The sequence below is a fragment of the Ornithodoros turicata genome, chromosome 2 (assembly GCF_037126465.1).
Source record: "Ornithodoros turicata isolate Travis chromosome 2, ASM3712646v1, whole genome shotgun sequence".
In the NCBI taxonomy this organism is placed as follows: Eukaryota; Metazoa; Arthropoda; class Arachnida; order Ixodida; family Argasidae; genus Ornithodoros; species Ornithodoros turicata.
In genome coordinates, this window is record NC_088202.1 from 113,025,553 (window position 1) to 113,047,179 (window position 21,627).

Below are 21,627 nucleotides of genomic sequence, written 5' to 3' on the forward strand. Positions count from 1 at the left end.
ATTTTCGAGGAATGCACGGAGGAATTCCTCCACTCGAGGAGCGTTTCGAGTCAAGGTCGATTTATGAAGCGCAAAACCGGCTTCGAGGAGCAGCTCGAGTCGAGTTTCGAGTCGAGGCTCGTTCATGAATTCGGCCGGTAGTCAGCTATGCGATAGTATGAACGTTCACACCAGTGTAAAGCAACGGCGTGTTAATTTGCCCACCGCATCACCGTACTGTCGTTGCCGCCTTTTTAATGCAGTTTTATAAGTTATAACCTTCCAGATCAGCCCTAAAGAATTTTATACTTTAAAATCGCTAGAAAAAAATCCCGGGCCAAAATATGAACCATATACCACCCAGTTTTGAACGTTTTTCAAGAATTTGCTTTCGGCAGTGCACTTTTTGCTTTGCTCAGAGACTAGAGGTTCAATCATTCCGCTGCAGTACCTTTGTATTTTATTGTCACGGTGATTGAAGTACATGCCTGTACATGGGATCAATCATGGGATTCCGAGATGGGATTCCCCGATTGAGATAACAATGAGACAAAACGCATACACAACCTTTGCATAGTAACTCTGATGTTTCCCGTGTGCGTTTTGTGTGTCTCTGCTCGGCGCTCTGTCTCCAGGTGTCAATCAAACATTCGTAATAAATTAATCCTTTCAATAACTTTTTTTTCTCGACGCGTTATATAGGAAAGCTGACGAAGCCTTTTATCTTCTCCTCTAAAAAGAGGCGTCCTTTTAGTCTCGGTCGTCACGTATAGCGCCCATCGATTGATTTCACACTGGTACTATAGAAGGACGAAGCCAAGCACTTACAAAAATGGATCACAGAAGTATCAAAACCTGGCAAGCAGCAGGAAGTGAACTGCCGAGGCTACTTAGAGGAGCAATGAGGTGCCATTTAACATGGCTCGAAACCCTGTCCCATTCGTCATGCTGTCCATCAGGAGTCACCATGCAAAATATTTTCGCTCTGAGATGTATCATAACTGCATAATTTACAAAAAGAAGAAAGCAGCCGCAGACGGTAAACACGGTCCTCGCGTGATGCAGGGAAGTTCCCCGTGGTTTTTCTTATTTTTTTCTTTCTCTTTCTTTCTTCTCAGCTCACACGCCGCTTATACCTGCTCGAACTGTACCGCTCTACGTCACGAGTACACGTGCACCTGGACCACCTTACGTCACAACGTTCCCTCGTTCTCGGATACGCTCTTTTCACGAGTGGAGGATTTTTTTTTAGGCTGTGCGGAACAGAGTGCTCGCGTGCGCTATGCAGATTACCTGCACTCGTCGTTGCTCCGCAGGAGTTCATTTTATTTGTTGCAGAACACGACGCAGCGAAAAAAGAATGAAACAGAGTTGGGGCTGACCTCAGTACTCCTTTAATGTTGAAGAAGAGGCTGTGTTTCAGATCTCCGGATGGTTTATTTGTCAAGCGAGGGTTTCACGTTGTGTTGAACGTGATGTACGTGGAAACCTTTCGTAGAAGCCCCAAAGGGCTTCGGTCGGTAGGTATGTTGCCTGCTGCCAAGACCTTAGAGTATGCTTTCCTGCTCCTTTCCCCACACCCTGTACTTAGAGCCCAGTCCACCTCCGGCACGCAAGGAGTAAAATCACGCGATAGTTGAATCGCCTCACTTCTGCGGGAGGTTTTGCTCTTGCTCACATGCACTGCGCCACAAAGCAGGTTCGACGACGCCGATACCCCTCGAAAGAGCAAAGTGACGCACGATGTTCCGGCATTTGTGTCGCAGGAATCAAAAATCGAATACCGCTTATCGGCACCGCGCAAGGAAGGAAATATGCGTGTGCTATTAAGGTGCTTGAAAGACAGGCAGGGAAAAAGAATTGTAAATAATTCAACCCTGTGCTAGGAATTAAACAACTCGTGATTATTCCACAGTTCCGCGCTACGACTCCGCCAACAGTAGGTTTGCAGCCCCTCACAGTCCCGAAATCACGGGAGGTGGAAACTGGCGAGGCCCAGGGATTTTAGGATTCTGGATTATTGCGGATCCCAACACTCGTCCGTGAAGGCTATACGCAGCGAAGCACCAGACGCCTGCAATTTGCTTTTACTCCGTTGCAGGGAATAAACTTGTACGTTATTATCAACAGCTCAGCGGACCCACGGGGCTAAGGTGTCAAGGGCTGTATTCTGCTGATTGCTCGGTGTGGCTACTCATTCTTCAAGCAAGTTCACAGTGCATCTGACAGCATCTCTGAGCATCTGCAAGTCCAGGAAAGGCACTGGCGAACGTCCGCTTAAACTATGAGTTGAAGGACACGCCAGTTGAGTGTGACTTTGTATGTCTGTACTTTCTAAACCTACCAGCTCTCGTGGTATAGTGGCATAGGTTAGGCTGGCCGTTTTCCACGCCGAGACTGGGAGGTCGCACGGGTTCGAATCCTGTCACCGACTGTGCTGTCTGAAGTTTTCCCTGGGGTTTCCGAAGACTTTCCAGACGAATGTCGGCACAGTTCCCCCTGAAGTCGGCCCTGGACGCATACTAACCTGTCTCTCCCCCACACCTTCCTGCTGTCCTCTTTCCATCTGTCCCCGTCTGTACGCCGCTCATAGCCACAGTTGCTTCGCGGGGCTAATACGGAATAAAAAACTTTCTAAACCCATTTAAAATCAATGGCAGGCCTGTTACGAACTCGTTATACAAACTAATACCACTTACAAGTCAGCTTGTAGGACAGAATTATCAAGGATCAATCTACAGATGTTATAAACCTACCGAAAACAACTATGCAGGCGAATATTACACCAGACTGAAGCATCTAGGTATAGGATGCATATAAGCGTCAGCATTATCGTGATTTGTTCGACTGAAATACGTTGTACGAATACGTCATGTTGAATAAAGCGTGCAGGCATTGTCATGAGAACAGAAACACGTCTAACCTGTTTGTTTTCACGACAGAATCCACTATCCTCTGAAATTATTTACGACAGGACCTCTCTGCGAATAAATAGGACTCAGCATCACCAAGTGCCTTGTGCAGAGTGGAAAGTCGTGTTGTACAGGAGCGAGGAATTACTTGTGCATTTTTGTCCTGCACGCTAGAGCATGTACTGCTCTCGTCGCTGTCTATCAAGGCAGGCGAGCGTGCACTGAACAACCGGCCTAGTGCGATCTCTGTGCATCACAGGATATCACTGCATGCATCAAATGAGAAACAAGCCGCATCTTTACTCCAAATTGGGGCTGATTCGGGCAACCGATTGGGTGAAGAATATTCGAGATCTAGACCCGTTGTCGTAGCACAGCCTTCGAGTATTTGACATGGATATTTGACGAACCAAGCACTCCGAATGCTTATGAGTTATGACATGCATTCTTGCAACACTTTTCGACAACACTCAAGAGTCGCTTTGCGCATACAAAGCCTACCGGGAAATAACAATGTCCTTACCGTTATATAGTCAACTAGCATTTGAATGCCATAGTGCAATGTTTCACCAGACAGGTACCATAAGCGCTTTCTGTTTCCCATTACGTCTCCCACCCACCTCGCAAATGAAATTCCCACCGCTGCTATATTCCATCCGCGACGTAATATCTACAATAATGAACAAAGCCAATATCACCGTTACAGCAGATGTTACAGCCGGCACAGCGATGTGAAATCGAAACTGCATCGCATTTACGGGTAAATGCCGCATAACTTGGGCCGTCGGTTCAATCTAGCATTAGTGGAAAAGTGCAAAAGTAGGGCGTGCCGCACTCGAGACCGTGTCGAGAGGATTTCCGTCCCAGATGTTTGCCTGCCTGTCTCCACAAGCGCAGTGGGCTCAGTGAGGGACTTACAAGAGATCTGACAGCCGGGGAACATTGTGGTTCCAGACTCTCAACCCAGACACATCTGTGTTTTCGCTTTAGGCTGGTTTATATTTTGCCTCAAAAAGTACGTCACGGCAAAAGAAGCGATCAGCTGTGTTCGTCGCGGTAATGTTTGCTGGATTTTGGTAGTATACGAAAACGAATTAAGGCACTAGAAGCGGTTTATAAGAAAGCGAGATCTTAAGGCAGGACACTTGAGATGAAACAATAAAACGCAACTGTCATTAAACTGATACAATGTTCTCACCCGTGCTACTGTGTGAACCGGCCGTTCAGCAGGATTAAGCTCTAACACCCAATGGAAATCAAAATCAGAAAACAAACGTGCCCAGAACACCTCTTTCTACGTACGCATAAAATCTGTGCATATCTCACATCAATAATATCAGTCAAAAGAGTGTAAACGCTTTGTACACGAAGCTTTTCGTGTAAGTACATAACACATGTAAACAGGCCGTTTTCTATCTCTTATTTCTCTCTCTATATATATACTTCTTTAAATTTACTGATCAACTTATCTCTCTTTTCTTTTTCTCGTTTACAGAATATTGATAATAAAAGAGAGTGTTATAGTAGATCGTTGATAACGTCACCGTGATTCTACCGTACCTTCCGGAACCAATGGCAGCATGCGTGACTCGGAATCTTCGGTCTCTTCGATTTGGCTGCACTTGCTAAACACGTTCAGGCTGTGCACCACTTCTGTATTCGTTTTGTCGGTGCCCTTTGCACTCTCGTATTCGTTTTGTAACGGTGCAGCACTAGTTCTGAGCGAGTTCACGGCCGGCCTGCACTTGCTGGATAGGAAGTGCAGTACGAGTGCACGCGGAGCAAACGACATGTCTGCAACGCTGACGGCTCCTTGACATGCGTGCGATGCAATACCCGTTACAGTGTCGCGATAAACAGTTGGGTAGCGATAACGCGGTTATATTTGAGACCGGCTGGTTCGCATTTTGCCCCGCCCGGGAAGCATATTATACTTGTCTTTACAGTGCTGGAAAAAGTGGCAAGCTTCGCAGCGTCCTAGAATGTTTTTTTTTCTTTTCATAAAAATAGAGAGAGACGAACCACCGAGTAGGAAAAACAGGACTCCTATTCGTAGTACCTTCCCAGAATGTTCCTGTGATAGCCAGGAACATGACTGCGATCTTCCTTCCGTTTCGCGCACGCAAGTAGAATGCATACGTCGTCAACTTGTTGTTGCAGCGTGTCGTCAATCTAGGCAGGAAGACCTCTCGAATCCTCACGTCACTCCCGCCCCCCCCCCCCCCTTGTCGAAATCCAGCAGCTCCAAAGCTGCTTACAGGTATAAAGCCGTAACGAACACTTATTTCAATCCAAGAATACACACGACACACAAACAATTTACATGAAAGGACAAGCGTAAAGAACATGACAGTCGCCGCGGTGCGGGCAGCAGACGATTGATTGATTGATTGATTGATTATTTATAAGAAAACCAGGGAGAAATTGAACTTGTCTCCTGACTAGTTCTGCTACTCCCAAAACAAAACAACAAACAAACAAACAAACAAACCCAAAACAAACAAAAGTACATTCCCCATCCCCAACAATTAGTGTGTTAGTACACTAGGTGCGAGTGAATAAATATCACTAGAACATGCAGAGAAACAGATACACACTAATGCAAAGATACACACTACAAATACACACCAATACACACTACAAAGACGACAGCAGACGACTAGCCTGCACCTGCACTCGCTTGTCCGTTTTGGAAGCGCTGGTGTTGAACATACACTTGCATGTGTCTCGGTCTGCGGTGCACACTCTTTGCACCATATCGGCACTCCCCTGAAATAGTGCCGGTGGTGCAGGCCAAATCGAAGATACCGCTTTTTAGTTGATTGGGAGCGATTAGACGCCACGTCATCAACGGTGTACTAACGCTCGCCAAAATACTACGAGGGCCACGATGCGCCTTTCACAGATGAGTCACAGATGGATCGTAGTGCACCTCTAGTCGCCAAATTAATGAACTTACTAATTAGATCTCTCCGAGCATTTGTGAGGTAGCAGAATTGGAGCAAGTCATCACTTAACTCCACTTTTTTTTTAATATCCTGAAAGAAGCACGTACTTTGAGATATGAAAAGCCAAACTTTGGCATGCAACTGAGCCGAAACTCAAACCACGAACTTCTCGAGCACAAGAGTAGTGCCGTGTGTTCGCACCGGAGGGACAAGTGTTTTGTAACGATCGACCTGATTGGAATAAACGCTGATCTGATGGCTATGATAGACCGCTTTCCGGCTCAAATAAGCCTGAGCGATGTCATTTGCGTGCTCGCAGGAGCGCCTATAGTTCTAGTTTCGGTTCATTATTTGTATACCAAAGTTTTGCGATTTATATCTCAAAATACGTGGTCGTTATTTTAAAAAAGTGGGGATTCAAATAACGAGTGCCTCCTACTCTGCTTCCCGTATTTTCTCGAAAACCTCAAATAAAACAAGTAAATTTGTTAATTATATGTAATTAGTCCTTCAGTAGTTGCATGCACTTTCCCACAGGATGTCAGCTTGGCCGCGTAACCCACCTGCAAACATCGTAAAACAAAATCTGCAAAGAAAGAAAGGGAAAAAGAAAACACGCTGTTCATTTTTATCGGTTATTTGTTTTATAGAAACACAAAAACGCGGATCCTGTTTTTGAAGGTGGGACCGCCGGCGAGACGGCAGGTTTTTGTGAGACATTCTCCAACTTCCAGATGGTACCGAAACTCACAAGAAAGTGGTCTGAAATAGCGCAGGAAGTGAAACCTCCCTTTACGTCAGAAGGCCACGTTCGATAACGACATCTGCGTCATGACTGGATAATCGTACGCTGCTTCCCTGTGACCAGATAAATATCTTAGATGGGACACTATACTGCCACCGCACTTATATCGCGCTGTTCTTCCACATTATATTCTCTCAATTTATGTTCCGTGCATCCGAGCGCTGCGCGCCTTCTGTTCACTGCTGTACAGCACAGCAGGTCGGGCAAATATACTCCGTGGCAGAAAAAGTGGAGATGGTTATGTTTCAGCAACTTCTCCCCAAACCTAATATACTCGACCAATAACATCGCCTTTATACTGTAGCTGGAGAATGTGGTGGGCTGGTTGGTGAGATTGCATGTTTTGGCGACACAGAAACGTACAAACAACACACATCGCAGGGGGCGGGGGATATGTTTCTTAAAACAAAAAGAAAGGAAATCCCGATACTGTTTCTGTTTGTTTTATTCCCGTTACAAACCCCGAAGTTTATCTTGGCGAACCCTGTATATTATGTACGTTTACTCGAAGTGCATTTCTTTGCCATAGAGCTAAAGGTAAAGGTTGAAAGTTGCGGCCTCTTTGCGTTGTTTGTACGTGTCACCCAAAACATGCGATTTATACTGTACTTTGCAGAATCGCCCCTCCATCCGATCCTTCCTCACATAATACACACCAGGAACACTTCTTTATGGCCACGTGTAATCCTTAAGAGCAGAAGTTGCCCCCATCCTAGGGCTATAAAGCGAAAGGGCGGTGCAGTACAAAGTGCACTACACAGATGCAACAAAAAAGCTCATTTCAAGCTACATTTAGGTCACGATACTGATCTATATGCGAACCGTAGAGCGTCCACGCACTGCATTCGTGCTATAGAACGGCATGCGACCGCGCCTAACCCGAATGGGTCCGAACTCCGTTTTATTTCCGAGAGAATGTTTTGAACGCCGCCTGGCTGGAATGGTGGGTGGTCAGTCACTCGATAAATCTTCCTGTAGGCGCCGTCCGAGACGAAGTCCCTGCATTGTATGCCGGAGCATGTGTACGTGGATTTAGATTGAGGGCGCGTTATTCTCCACTCTAGATTGTCTTCGGACAGTAGAAAGGAGGGCGTCCTTACGAGAGTTCGCAGCTATATGATAAGGAGATTGGTAGAGACGCCTTTCTTTGTGTCAAGACAAGCAAGTCGTAAATCAACGGCTACTAAATAACTTTGTTTTGATTTCATTTGAAAGTTGCATATTCTTTGTTGCTGTTCCGTGTTAGCGCCGCGAAGCGACTGTGGCTATGAGCGGCGTACAGATGTGGACAGATGGAGAGAGGTACAGCAAGCAGGAAGGTGTGGGGACAGGGGGTGTTAGTATGCGTCCTGAACCTACTTCAGGGGGAACTGTGCCGACATTCGTCAGGAAAGTCTTCGGAAAACCCAGGGAAACCCTCAGACAGCACAGCCGGTGGTAGGATTCGAACCTACCACCTGCCAATCTTCAGCACAACCGAGGCTACAACCAACCAACGGGACGCCATAACCCGCCCGGCCATGCTGCTGGTCATATTCTTTGCGAATAGCCGAATAATAGTATATTTCTGCCCGACTGCTTGTATACACTCGTGCTCTTTCATAGAGGAGTATTTTCATTAGATTATGTCGCCAGACAGAGCACGTAATATATCGAAGGAACACATGGATGCTCCGGCAGCTATTACGTGAGCGCCATTACGTACTACATCGAAATTGCATTATTCCACGTTCAATACGTGAGACATCATATCTTACTGTACATTTAAATCGAAGTTAACGCAGCAAGGAGCAATAGTGAGTTTTAGTATATCGTACGCTATCCCCTTTGCGTACGTAATGGGTAGCGTTCTTGGTTACGTGCACGCGCAAGGTAAACGCCGAGCTCTGAGCATTGCGCAGAACCACCACACTATTCCTTACGTACGCAAACACGACAGCATACTTTATATTAAAGCTCACTAATATTACGCTTCTTGATAATTCGGTCAGTTCACGTTTTGATCCCGGGATTGCGGGTTCGAACCCGGCCGAGGACGCCCGCAACTTGGTGGCACGGTACGTGTTGCTTAGACACGTCGTATTCCGCGAGGGACGTTAAATACGGGTTGCCGTGTGGTGAGCCTTCACCGCACGTTAAAGTACCCTTAGGTGGTGGGCAAAATGGGCAAAAGCAATCCACAGACCGACAGCTGTGGCGTCGCTCACGATCTCAGTTGTCTCGTGACGTTAACACCCAATAATAATAACAATAATAATAATAATAATTATTATTATTATTATTATTATTATTATTATTATATAATTATATTATATATTATAATTAATTATATTATTATTATATTATAATAATAATAATTATTATTATTATTATTATTATTATTATTATTATTATTAATAATTCCATCAGGGCACGTGTACTATACGTGTTAGTGTGGTCCGGAAAGAGATTATGTAGGCCGTTTCAGAAATTGCCTGATTTTAGGCCGCGCTGAAAGTAGTATAGCATCGTATTGGAGCCACATCAGCAGTGTTTGTGTTACAATAGGGATAAGCATGAAGTCGGGACGCTAGGGATCCAGCAGCTGCCACCCTAAGAAGCTGCCAGGAAGGATTCTTCGGCACATCCTTCACAGGGCTCTATCAAGGCATAACGCTGACCTGCAGTAGCCGTATTTCAAATCCATTTTGTCTTCGTTTTGTCTTTTAGGGTGCACAGCGGAATGTAGGATTATTCCTGCGGTGCGCATCGTAGTAACGTGAAAGTCGAATATTTGATTATGGTGCTGTTGTTGATAATGACATTGGGAGAAAGAGACATAGAGATGCAAGCCTCACTCTGCTTTGTGCCGGCTCTAGTGCGCATTGCTAGTAGAATATTAAAGAGTGAATCGCAGAGACAAATTGCAAGCAAGCTGGTATCTCTCCCATTCATTATTATTTTTTCCAACACCAAAATTCCTGTTGGTAACATTTGCCTGAGTTTGGGGACTACGACAAAAGACCGCCGTCCGTTTATGCGTGTTTTCTGTGCATATCTGCCCAGACTCAGGGAAATCATACCAGCAACACAAACAATGAAGTTTCTACCACCACTGTGAGAAAACGTAACGGAGTTCAATTGCAATGCGTGTTGCCAAATGGCTGGCAAGCTAGCCCCGTAAATCTTTGTGAGGAAGACGTAAGTGGCGGCAACCATGTCATGATCGCCGCTGAGGCGGCATCCTATCCCGAGGGCAAAAGGCCCGCATCTGTTCGAACCAGTCGGAAGATAGTAAATCCTCTGCTTCGCTCGATCTGCCTCACACCTCGTTGCGTTTGGTGGAGGTGCGAGAAAAAAGAAAAGAAAAGAAAAATAATAATCATAAAATGTATAGACCTTGTCACGTTACTCTCAGACCACCAGTCTCCGTCCGCTCCTTAACCTTGTTCCCATAGACGACGCCACAGGGGTTGACAGGGGTTGACTGCCAAAATCGCTCTTGCCATTGGGATGAATACTGGTGACCTCCGTCTTTAATGAGCACGACTGACGATAACGTAACGTTCCATATAACTAGTCATCCGGTAAACATCTGAGTAGCGTATCAACGTTCGAGAGTGGCACCATCTCTCTGTTGGCCGTCCAAAGGGCTTTGGCTCGAGGGTCCCTCGCGTATTAGTTTGCCGGTGCTTAATGGCCTGCCGACATCAACAGATCATAAGCTGCAGTGCCTCCTGGCGCGAAGCCTCCGTGTGTGCCTCGGCGTCCCCCGAGCAGTTATTGCTGAAGCGAGGGACACCCCGCTGGAGGTTCTTCGCTACGGTGAGACCTGCCGACTTTTCCTCCGCCTTTTATCCCATCATCGGCGGCACCCGCTCGTATCGAAGATCTTGAGGCGCAAGCACTGCAAGGTCCGCTCGGTGATGACTCAGCTGAGCGTCCCGCGTTTCGTAGTGAAGACAGTGGTTCCCAGTGCCCCTCCATGGTCTCTGTCAAGCCCAGTCACCTGCCTAACTAATCCTGGCCTGCATGGAAAGAAAACGGATACAGCCCAGTGTGTCGCCAAGCAGCTTACCCTGGGCATGATGAACGACAACTACACGGCGTCAACGTCAGTTTTCACTGACGGGTCATCTACTCGGGGTGGATCGTCCTCGGCATTTGTCATTAAATCTCAGTCAGTCTCCTGTGGTCACCGTCTTTCTCACAGAACATCGTCTACGTGTGCCGAGATTTACGCCATTCTATTTGCTATGCAAAAATATCAGCCAGTCCAGCTCAGTCCTGGGTCGTCTTTACAGACTCAAGACCCGCGCTCCAGTGTGTGGCCAACTTGGGGATACGTGGACTCCTCAGTCCTGTTGTCTTTGACATCCTGCAAGCTTATAAGAAGGCGACCATTGTAGGCCACACTGTAGTATTGCAGTGGATCCCCGGACATGTCGGTATCAGCGGCAACGAAGAAGCAGACAGAGCCGCGTTGAACGCCCATCAGCACGCTGCTTTTTCCCCGATAATGATGTCTTCGGGCGACCGAAGACACCTCCTCTCGACACTCACCGGTCCCAAGATGCAGGCTCAGTGGGAACACGACATAGCTCACTCCCTTCTCTCTGATGTAGACCCCACGCTCTCTCTCGTCCTTCCTCCGCGACTACCGCGCCCCTTAACTGCTCTCTTCCACCGCTTGAGGCTCAACGTTGCCTTTAGACCTGCCTTTCAACAACGTCTCCGCTCCACCTTGTCTTCCCTCTGCCCCACTTGTGGAGTGCACGGCGACCTCAGCTACGTCATCCTGGCTTGTGGGCAATACCACCACGAGCGTGCCCTAATGGAACTCTCTATGCAACGCATTGACAAGCGGCCGTTCAACCTAGCGAAGATCCTCGGTCCGTGGTGGAACGCTGCCCACCAGACGCAGGGCCTTCGTCTTCTGGCGGAGTACTTGTGCTCCACCGGTCTGACGACGGCTCTTTGAAAGCCCCATCATCATCCCTTCATCCTCCCCCAACGCGAAATAGAGCAGTGTACCGCCTCAGCGGCGGTGAATCGCCCACCCCATCACCATCCAATGTATGTGTGTGTGTGTGTTCGAGAGATGAAGGAAAAATAAGTCTGCTTGCTTCCGCGTGCGATATGCACAGTTGTTCACGTGAGGAGTGCTGGCCGATGCGATATCCTTTCTACACCAGTTCCCCAGCGGGAGAAAATGAACGGGCACGATATGAACACGAACGAACACGAAAATGAACGAAAACACACACGGGAAAATGAAGGAACTCGGCAAACGGCAGTCCACACGTGCACAGTTCCTGTGACTACCACAGGGCGGCAGCACTAATGGCGGCGCCCATTTCTTCAAACGCGTTTTTGTGTATAGATGTCACTCAATGAAAAAAAAAAAAAGCTACCAAAATGTGTACTGCTGAGTTGTTGCAGCGCGCTTCGTAATAACCGCCGTCACGTATACGTATACGACATCGTACGTATATGTTTCCCAAATCACACATAAGCTTTTGAATTGTGTTCCTGAGTACGCGATGTGTTGGGGTAAAATGCTTACCTGTACCGTGGGAACTGCAAGTGGTATAGCGAGAAACTCAACTTGGTAACTCTTGACATCGCCGCCGTGCACAAACCACAAGTCGTGAAAGATGCTAGAGCTCGCAACGTTATCGAAAAATGACAGATGCTTGAATAAGGAATTGTTGTGTCATTCAAGTGAATCTCACGGGAAATTTTGCCTGAACTGTAGCCAGCCTTGATTTCGTGCGACCCAGGTTTTGTTCGAACCTCCAGAATTACCCCTACACCTGTTGCGGAGATCGAGCAACTTTTAGCCATCTACTGGTATGCAGATTACTTGGTAATTAAGGGAGACCCGGGGAAGCGCGCTAAGACTGTGCAGTTTTGCGGCAAACCCCCGGATAAGGATGGATAACGTTGAGAATTAATGAGTGCTACTCTCAACAAAGAAGCGAGCTACTGCTAGAACTAGTGTTAGTACTGCAGCAACGCAAGCGTCTTGTATCTCCTGTGAAACTTTTCCGTTCTCTTTTTTATCCAGATAAAAGCGAGAAATTGCGTCTGTTGCAAATACATTCAATGTGTTCCAATATCGAACACGTTTTACTTACACTGATACATAATCTGTCGAGCCGTTGTTCATTTATGTGAAACAAAAATAAAAAGCCATTTATAAACGTTTATGGGTGCTTTGTCGAGTATATTGATCAAGCCTCAGTACAGCCTTCCTATTGGTCGTTTGTGCGAAATGGGTCATTTTAGAAAAGATTGGTGCCTTCGTGGGGCCAACCCGCAAAGTTGCGAGAGCGTAACGGTGGGCACGTTCCCTTTGTATCAACGATGGACATTTTTGGTCCTATTTTGGCTAAGGCTATTTTGGTTCTAACATCAAGATCGTAGTGCCCCAGGAAGCAACATCGTCCACTTAGGACACTCGTTCTGTCATCACAAGCTCGAGGAAGATCGTAAGCAATTTTCTGTTCCCCGCAGCGCCGGAGAGATTTCTACTTACGACAGAGGAATACCGTTGCAAGAGTTGATGTCAGCGAGCTGCCAAATAACAGTATAGTGTGCGACTTTTCAGGGGGCTTGCCACCTTTTATGCTCGCCCACGATGAAGACTGCATAAATCGTCTGACGTGTCATAACATGCGTGTGCCGTCAAGAATTAAAAATACAAAATTGAAACATGATGAGGAGAGGCGACGGAGACACGGACAGAGGACACACACAAACAGCGTCCGTACAACGTCCAGGAAAGGTCCGTATTCCCTTTGTGTTGCTGAATTAATTCAGATGAGTAAGGCAAAACAGAAAATGAACAAAATCTGTTGAAAATGCTGTTTCACGCGTAGCCGTTGGGCGCCATATTGTGGATAAAAAATGTGCGCCAAATCTTTGAGGCCAAAGTTGCGGGCAAGTGTCGTGAGTGAGAAATGGTCGTGGGTGGCAAGTGGCAAAATAACTGTGGGGTGAGAATCTAGCCTGTAGGCTTAGGTTTTCAGGTGTGGAGCATGGTCCCCGACTTGAAACACATCACTGCCTAGCCCTGATCGGGTCGGGCTCAGGCTTTCGGGTCAGTACTGTCCGTGGCAGCGCCCTAGTGGTCCTATATCGAATGTTAGCTTCTGCTTCACGTTCCAACCAATTTGTTTTTTTTTGTTTTTTTTTCGGTACGACACGCCACCGCCTCGCGTATGCATCGTCATCTTTTTATCAAATGGCCCATTTGCTCAATGTGAATGAGCGTTCTCGAGCGACATGCGAGGTGGGGAAGGTAGTCCATCCCGGTGATCTTCTCCAGTACTGGAAGGCAGTCTAACAGGGATCAATAGACTGCCAGGAGTGATGGATGTGGCCGCCTTGCATCCCCTTAGGCTTTGGCACCGCGTAACACATCACATCTCCGCCTCTTTCGCCTCATTACTCTCTAACAAAGACACGCATATTCAAAGCACTGCGCTGAGGAGAAGCTGCAAGAAAGAGCGTTGTTCACCAGGGTAACCGTCAGAAGAGCCACGAAGTCACCCCAAAGGCTGGGTTTCCGTAAGGACGATAAATGTTCTGCATGCAGATTCATGCATCGAAGTGGCCCAAAATACCACGGGGTACCATGAATTATAATCTGCGCCGCCTGACGTCTGCAAAAGTGGCGCAAAAAGCTACGCCACGAACCAATTTGTTCAACCTGTTTGGCGATGCACGAAACGATTTGTATTAACGCCGTGATGCAGTCGGATTTACCGATGGTTATCGTGCACGCACAGCTTCGTTTGGCACTATGGCATGTAGTTTGTCTTCGTTTGGCACACGTGGTAAGCTTCTCCGCTTTATTTTGGCATGCCGTTAATATGGGGACCACAGCATTTTAATGCGCTATTTATTAAATGCTAGACTATGAATGGAGCGAAACGGTAGGTGCTTACGCTACGCAACCGCCGTAGCTCCGTGTATTTGCGTAGAGGAAGGTTGGATAAAATTTTGAAATATACTTAAATATGAGCACTTGCACCGCGAATATTGGTATATTTTTTTTAGAAAAGGTGTGCCATCGCTTCTGCTTGGTGCTTGCTCTCTCTTGCCTCGAGTACTTCACATGGAAAGCCTTACCTGTTTTCGATGTACGCCGTTTATAATATACATGGTAGCTACCTATAAAAGTTTACTGAAAATGGCTTCCATCTTCACTGTTCCCAGACGCTTTTGGAGGTTTTTGGTTCTAACTTTGGATTGCAATGTTGAATCGGTTTGAAATTTACCACGATGTAACTAATTAGAGTTCCTCGCGGATACGGGAATTTTCAACCAGCATTGAGTAATTGGCGAGTACGGCGCGCCGGCATTGGTAAACTTTTATAGGGACAGCACGCTAAAGTTTTCGGCCGACACCCGCGCCCCCACTAGGCTAAATGTGGGTAACCTCCTGGTACCTACCGCGCAGTCCCGTACAACTGCATCGATTTCGATCACCGCTCGGAAGGGTTGAAGTTAGTTTAAGCTGGTTACGACACCGAGACCGTGATACAACAACAGTCAGACGGCTCGAGAGACATTTACCTTCACGTTTTGTGAATGGGTTCTGGGCGAAAACGGAAGAACGGCTGCTATTGCTGCGTAGTAAGCTCCCACAACAACAGGGCTCCCGTCAAGGGAAAGCAACCTGCCATAAAGTTTTATGCTTTCCCTTTTCCTTTAATATAATTTAAATTTAATGTAATTTAGAAACTGGTAAATCAACTATTAGGTGGTCTTATGCTTGTTCCTCAGATATTTCTTTTTTTTTTTGTGTATTGCCTAGGATTTGGCAGCAAATGTTCCTGTTTCCTAGGATATTTGGAGCAAAGCAGAAGCGCACGCAAACAAGCGACCAGTCACATGTCAGACTGGCTGTGCCGTATTTGCAAAGAACGACGGAGAATAATAGTACCGGGTTATGTGTGGTTTTATTGCACTTTATGTGAGCGATGGGCTCAAGGGGGTTGCGTAGGAGCACGGGCTTTACATTGTCTGATTGGATTGCAAAAACTAATTTGTATAGTTAATTACCACGGCGTGTCTCATATTTCCCCACTCGATGTCTCGTCTTGCCCCGAGGGTTGGGCAAGGTGAGACAATCTGCATTTTTGAATTTCTTGTTCTGTTATCTTAGACCGCCTAAATCCGTTCTGCGTTTATAGGTTAGAAGCTCTAGACCCCTGAGAATTCCTATGGCTAGTTGTTCTTTTTTTTTTTAAACACGAAAAATTTAAAATTTCATATTCAAGTGCAAATTTCTGTCTCATTTTGCCCCACCTTACCCTACGTGTGTTCGTCTAGGCCAGACACTGTGCCGTCAGTTTCGATTTTCCGTCACTGAAGACTTCCTCGCGTACGGCTTTCACGTGTTTTGCATTCCGGAGCAGATTTCCTTTCTTGACGGTACTTCCACAGAAGTAGTCTGTAAGGTCAATGGGAGGAAAGCCGCCAAATAAAACACGCGTGACTGCACGTACGCCGTGATACTGTCCGAAACGTACCAAAGCAACGAACGGCTCCGTTTGGTACCGAGTCAAAATGTACGGAGTCACCATAGAGGGCGTGCTCAGGCAAACCACCAGAGCGCCCTCAAGCTAGCGTGCGGTGCCTATAGGCAGCTACCCTGTGGCATTTAAAGAAGACAATGAAGACATTAAACAGCGTCGGCGTTCGAGGAGGGGGCATGTTACCAAGAAAACGTACACGTTTGGCGACCTCCCATGCAGATCGCTGATGCTGACAGCCGTGCGCTTGTTACAGGGAATATTACGTCACATCTACCTGCTGATGAAGAGCGAAGCGACGTGCATCTATCGATGTGAGAGATATTCGATGGTCACGAGGTCTTGGGTCAAACAAACGGTCGTTCTCGGACTTCCCATGTTGGTGGCCGTTGTCTACGCGTAGCAGCAAATCCAGTTAGGCCTGTCGTCATCTCCACAGGTTTCATATGAATGCTGAAGATCATGGAAATCAATCCACCTCGAAATACACGAAAAAAATAATAGTGTGATTTATGCATTATTCACTCGAGGTACCTGCCATCGGCAACAGCGCGACAATCGACTTTGAGTTTGGTTGTGAACGTGACACGCTGAAACGTACCGATTCTGTTTGCGAGACGACTGAACACGCCGAAGTGCACGGATTATATAACGTATTTCGGCACTCATAAGCCCTTACTATGCATATACTAAACGTGTACACATGTACACAACAAAGAAGAAACAAACAAGATAGGCTCGAATAAAAAAGTTATCCTCTAATTCGGATCAATGAATCTTATTTCTGCACGCCAAACCCCACAGCGCGTTATCCTCTCTTACTCCATAACTCATTGCAGTTGTGCTCCTGCATTTGGCCCATATCGGCAAACCACCACGCGCAATTTAAAATTATCCCCGCATTTTCTTAGCAGTTCAACGATTGCTATTGCGTTACACTCCATTTCCAGACGAGCGATTTTGACACGCGAGAGTATGTGAACGTCGCTCTTCTGGCTCTCGCTCTCGCTCGAGTATTCCCATACTAGCGAGACACGCAGCCAGACCGTGAAAAATCGGCAGCGAGTGCGAAATCACCATCTCGCTGATATCACCGGCCTCTCGGTATTTTCGGTCTTGCTTCCAAGATGGCGGACCAAACAAACAAAAGGAAACGAAAACGCATACGCGCATGCTGGCGCTTCGAAATGTAATGAAACTAGTCACTGTGCCATAATTTTGACAGTACTATGTCAAGTACAAAATAAAAAAGAGAAAAAAAGAAAGAAGCTGTTTTGCATGAGTCGTGTCATTTCAAACAAACAGTTGTGTGTAAATGTGTAAATAAATTCCCTCCAGATCCCGCCAGGTGACCGAACGTCGCAGCAAATAATCACAGAACTGGCCGATGCTTTGTGAGTGCAGAACAGGTGATTAAAAGTTAGGATACTTAGACAAACCTCTGAAAAATGTAAGCAATCCCGTAGTGAATAGGGTTGGAAACACCGTGCCACTTTTACAGATCCGGGATTCTTGGATTGATTTAAAAATAGCACGCATGCCCAGCCTTTGTGTAGGAAAGGAGTTGCCTCAGGACAGAAGCCGCCGATATTTCGAACAGAGACTGTTCTTCTTCTGGGCACCGTCCTCATCATTGGCATGGTATTTAAAGGGTTAGGTGTGACGTGTGTAAAGGTTGTTAAAGGTTAAAGGTTGTTGTTGTTGTTTAAAGGTTCATGCGAATTGTGGGTCAACAGCCCGGAGGGAAGAAAGGTTCCGTACGGGCTTTTACGGCCGGAGTGAATGGCTGCTTTGTTAGAGTGTGGAGGGGATTATGTGAACGTAGTGATCTAGGCTACAGACCGGTTACAGAAAAATGGAAGGTTCACGAACACGTGGACGAAACGGGACAACAGGCAAGAATTGGCAAGCATAGCGAAAGATAAGGAGGTTAGTGGTTACGTGGGGAAAATTCCAGAACCAGCAAAGGTTTTTTTTTTTCATATTTTATTTTATATTTTTATATTTTATCATATTTCATATTTTATTTGTGAAGTGTTTCTAGGGTGCCTTGTGATTTGTTGCAGGGATGGGCATAAATACATCTTTTGAGTATTTAAATATAAATACAAAATACTTTGTTGACAGGGGTATTTAAATACTCTTCATAAATAGTTTTCAACATGAGTATTTAAATACAAACTATAAATACTGTATTTAAATACCGTAACTACTACCATAAATACTGTGAGGAAGATGTCATCTGGAATTATAGAATTAATTATGATCATAAGGAGAAATCAGCAAGAAAGAATAGCATTTATTTGTTAGATTACCATGGCGATTTTAATATTAGAAATTTCTCGAAGACTGCTTCTTTTAGGCATCTTCTGTTCGGCCGTACAATCAGATTCGCAAAGGAGAACAGCATCTCCACAGGTGCCAATGAACAAATGCGTGTATTAAATTTGACGAAGATGCTTCGCAGAACAATGTAATCGGGTAGTCACGACCGTTGTCCGCAACAACAGTGAAAAACTCGCCATCTAAAATGGTTTGTCGCATGCGCATGCTAGCGCAAACCCGGCATAATTGCGCCCCAAACTCGCCCTTCTTCCCGAAAGGTCAAATGCAGGGCAACTTTAAGATATGAGTCAGTATATTCTGTATTTAAGAGTATTTATAAAGTATTTACAAGAATAAATACCCGAAAGTTGGTATTTAAATATAATTATAAATACATTTTTCAAGTCTGTATTTAAATACAAAATATAAATACATGTATTTATATTTTAAATAGTATTTTAATTACAATGTATTTAAATACTGCCCATCCCTGATTTTGTTGATACCGGACGGGTGAAGAGCGTTGAACTTGTATATGAGATAAGACTCCCTATCACGTCTGTCAGGTGTGGATCTAAACCCGGTTTCTAGAATATATAGTTTAATGTTGTCAAAATTGTGACCAGGAACGTTAAAGTGTTCGGCAACTGCTTTGGGGAGTTTGCTGGACGTGTCGGTTCTGTGTCCGGTAAGGCGGTTGTTCATTTGTTGGCCGGTTTCACCAATGTACTGCATAGAGCAGTCGCCGCATTCAATGCAGTATATGACATTGGAGCTTGTGCATGTGAATGCGTGGTTAACGGGGTGGGTGTAATTGCTCGCAGTGCTTTTGATGGAGTTAGCGTGTTGAACGTGCTTGCATGTGCCTCCGGGCTGTTGACCCACAATTCGCATGAACCTTTAAACACGTCACACCTAACCCTTTAAATACCATGCCAATGATGAGGACGGTGCCCAGAAGAAGAACAGTCTCTGTTCGAAATATCGGCGGCTTCTGTCCTGAGGCAACTCCTTTCCTACATTCTACCGGTTCGCTGGATTTCTACCCATCTACAGCCTTTGTGTAGTAATTCTGATGATTCTTGTGTATGTCCTCTCGGCGTTGTGTCACTGCGTGTTAATCAAAACATTCGACACTTGTTATCAAAAATTGAGGGCCGTTTTATGTTCTCCTCAAATGAAATGTTTGTCACGCATTACGCCCACGAATTTATTTCACGCCGTCACCGAATACGAAACAAAGATTCGGCTTCCAAATCTGTATCACTGAAGCATCAAAAAATGCCAGGCAACAGTAAGTGAACACCCCCGGATGCTTAATGTTGAGGTGTTGAGGCAAAGGCTGGTTTCCGAAAACGCTCGTTTTTTTCTCCTGTTCACGTGCGCGCCCCAATAACGGCGGCTTCACGCCGCCGGTGCCTCTCAAACGACGAAAGCAACGCACGAAGCTCTGGTGCGTGTGTCACAAGCGTCAAAAATGAAAGCCTGCCTACCAGCACCTCGCAAAAAAAAAGAAAAGAAAAAGAAATTGTCATTCAAAACGCGTGCTAGAAATTCAATTAAATTAAATACCTCGAAATTGTTACACTGTTCTGCGTCACGAGTGCTCCAACAGTAGGTTCGCAGTATTCACCGCAAATCCCGAAATCCCACGGCGTTTTGAAAAAATCCCGGGATTTCGGTACGTGAAAAAACAGCCGATATCCCGCGATTTCGAGATTTGGGACATCCCGGATCCCAACACTAGTAGTGAAGACGCGTGTGGTGTGCGGGGTTAGAAGGGCGAGTGCAAAACACACAAAGGGAGTTTTTTTTTTTTTTTAATTCCATGTTAGCGCCGCGAACTGTGGCTATGAGCGGTGTTACAGACGTGGACAGGTGGAAAGAGGACAGCAGGTAGGAGTGGGGGACAGGGGGTTAGCATGCGTCCTGGGCCGACTTCAACGGGAACTGTGCTGGAATTCGGCTGGAAAGTCTTCGGAAAACCCAGGGAAAACCTCCGACAGCACAGCCGGTGTCAGGATTCGAATCCGTGTCACCTCCTAATCACGGCGTGGAAAGCGATCACCTTAACCACCATGGCACGGGAGCTGGTACAAAGGGGATTAAAGGCTGTCATTGCAGAACACAGAATTCAGGTAAAAATTTGCCCGCTTGATAGATGCACGTAACAAAAAATCATTCCTTCATAATCACGTTATTGCATCTGTGTGTCCTATTGTGTACAAAGTATGAAGTACCTAGAGAATGGCATTATTATGTGAGATGACTTAGAGGAACTACACGCATTTTGGACGACATGAAGAATGCAGCCTTCTGCTCCAGCGTTTCTCGCGAGTACACTTTTGGGGACAGAGGCGCTGGACGCGGTGTCGCTAAGCGACAGCCAGAGGTAGCGAGTATTCGTATTCGCGTTTGTTTCCAGGTCTTGCTGTAAAGTTCGCTCCTTTCGGAACGTAGCATTACTTCCCGTTGCATTAAGTGGGGGACCGCAAATTTTTGGCATTCGCGCTGTTTGTGGGCAACCAATTAAAAATAAAGTAAATCAAATGAAAATCACCTCAATCCGGCCACAGTGACAAAGACATCGTGCTCATTGGTTGGCTGATTGGGCAGTTAAGAAAGCGTTTTAAAAAGCTCGCCGCCACCCACCATTTCAACGATTAATTTTTTACAAGTCACCGAAAAACTGTCCAAGTCTAGCAAGATGCTACAACAGCATTAGATCACTGTACAAACATTTAAAAAATCCCTCAATCACAAGCGTTATTCCATTTCGTCGCAAGAATATCTATCCCTAGTCTTTTCTGGGCGATGCTGCACGAACGCGATGATACATTTGCATATAGCCAATCCTGTCTTATGCAGCGTTCCGTGACCATGCTAAATGTGTACGCGGTCACGCGGTCGTATAGACCCACTTCTGTTTGCAAACAAGAGGGCGCATCTGCGCATGCGCATAGAGCAGACGTCGCTGGTGTGCAAAAGAGAGTGGGGAATCACATGGTGTGTACGGCGTATCATCCTTTCTGCACAGTGTAGCACATCCAATAGCCACACCACTTTGCGGCATGCCCTTAATAACGTCCGAACACATCCAGTGACTCGATGATTCCGCGATTTTTGCCCAC